We start from the raw sequence: 1,654 nt of genomic DNA, 5'->3' as shown, positions 1-1,654 counted from the left end.
GGGGGGCGGGGGGCGGGGAGATAGAAAGAGAGAAGAGGAGGCACCAGTCGTTGTCCAGTGACCCGCGCCCGGCATCTCAAAAAGAGCGGTGAGAGGCGGGCGGCGGTGTGGATGGTGGGTCCTCACGAAACAACACAGACAATCGCAATATTCTGGCACGGGAGAAAATAAGGTTAGCTATATAGCTAAACAATAGCTAACTTGGGGATACCTAATTATTTAGCTATGTGGATTAAAAATTGGCGATGTTGCAAAAATAAGGTGCGGCCAAACATTTAGCTTTGTTAAGCTACTTATAAAAATACATAGCTACATAAACATCGGTCATTATTTTCCGTGCGGCCACGGCCGCCTTGTCTACCACAAGAGAAAAATATTGGGTTCCACCGACAAATCAAGTTGGCCGGCGGGTCCTGGCATAGTTATCGCTCCCGCAGCGCAGCCCCAGAGCGCGCGACGCACTCACACACACACACACGCACGCACACCTTTGTTTTTCCAGCCCAGCTGACGCGCGCTGGACGCGCGCGAAGGGGTTTCTATCAGGGACAGTTGGATAGGCCCTTGGAGAGCCCCCTGCTCTTGCTCCGCGCGATGCCCCTTTGCGCATTGTGCATTGTGTATTGTTTCTATTTGTATCGGATTCCTCGCCAGCCTGGGCTAATTTGCGGAGCCCCGGCGGCGGCTGGGGGGCTCCAGCAGCAGCAGCGGCTGCCGCTCCGACTCCAGCAGCGATATCATTTATTGTGTTCTCCTCCAGAGCCCGCGCGCTGCTGACGAGGCGTCACGGCCGCGCATTGAGGTTCCCGCGCCGGCTACTGGTCAACCGATCTCCAGCGGAACAGCTCTCCGTCCGGAGCAGCTGGGACGCTTGGATCAGCAGCTCTCCAGCACCTGAAAACTCCCTGCGGATCGACCCTGCAGCCAGCAGCTAGACACCCCGGCGGATCAGCCCCTCCAGAGTAGCTGGACACTTCAGCCGGTCAACTCTCCAGCATCTGGAGACTCCAGTCCAGAAAGAGCTGGACACTCCAGCGGATTTACTCTCCATAGAGCAGCTGGACACTCCAACTGGTCCACTCTCCAAATCAGCAAAGGCAAGGACACTCAAGCATCCAACCATTCGCATTCGCTGGATAAAAATCCGGGCGGCACGACACACACACACGTCTTTGTAAAGGGTTAACTGTTGTTCCCCAAGAAAAATGTCGGTACAAACTTGTTCGTCGGCCCTACATACTTTTACGCCGATACACGCGAAGGTGCCGGAGGATCTCCGGCGCTGGACTAAAAGATTCTCCAGAGAGTCCAAAGAGCCGCAAGCCGCGCGCCTCTGATCTGCAAATGCAAAGCCGTTTCTAATGCGTCCAGTTGTCTTTCCCTCAGACAGTTCTGTTCCCCTCGCCTTCTTCACACTCCCGTCCGGGCGCAGCGGCGAGTGTGTGTGTGTGTGTGTGTGTGTGCACTCACAAAACGCGCGTTAAGGCTCACAGCATCCTCGTCTTGCCCTTCCCTTCCCTCTCTCTCCCTCTCTCCCCGTCTCTCCCTTCTTTCTCTCCGTGTCTCTCCTCGCACGGTAAGTAGCTTGACCACTTTGGCCAAGGCCGCGGCGAGCGAGCCATCTTCATCATATTAATCGTCCGAACCTTCCCCC

General features: G+C 55.9%; 1 protein-coding gene across 5 annotated transcripts in view; it reads right to left on the bottom strand.

Moving 5' to 3' along the window:
- Positions 1-1,654, bottom strand: part of LOC113213622 (transcription factor SOX-5-like) — a 100,771-nt gene that overhangs the window by 65,967 nt on the left and 33,150 nt on the right. The gene's annotated exons all lie outside the window — the stretch shown is intronic.

Source organism: Frankliniella occidentalis, unplaced genomic scaffold, assembly GCF_000697945.3.
Source record: "Frankliniella occidentalis isolate FOCC.00 unplaced genomic scaffold, Focc_3.1 Scaffold24, whole genome shotgun sequence".
Classification (NCBI taxonomy): domain Eukaryota; kingdom Metazoa; phylum Arthropoda; class Insecta; order Thysanoptera; family Thripidae; genus Frankliniella; species Frankliniella occidentalis.
This window is presented reverse-complemented; position numbering and strand designations above follow the sequence as displayed.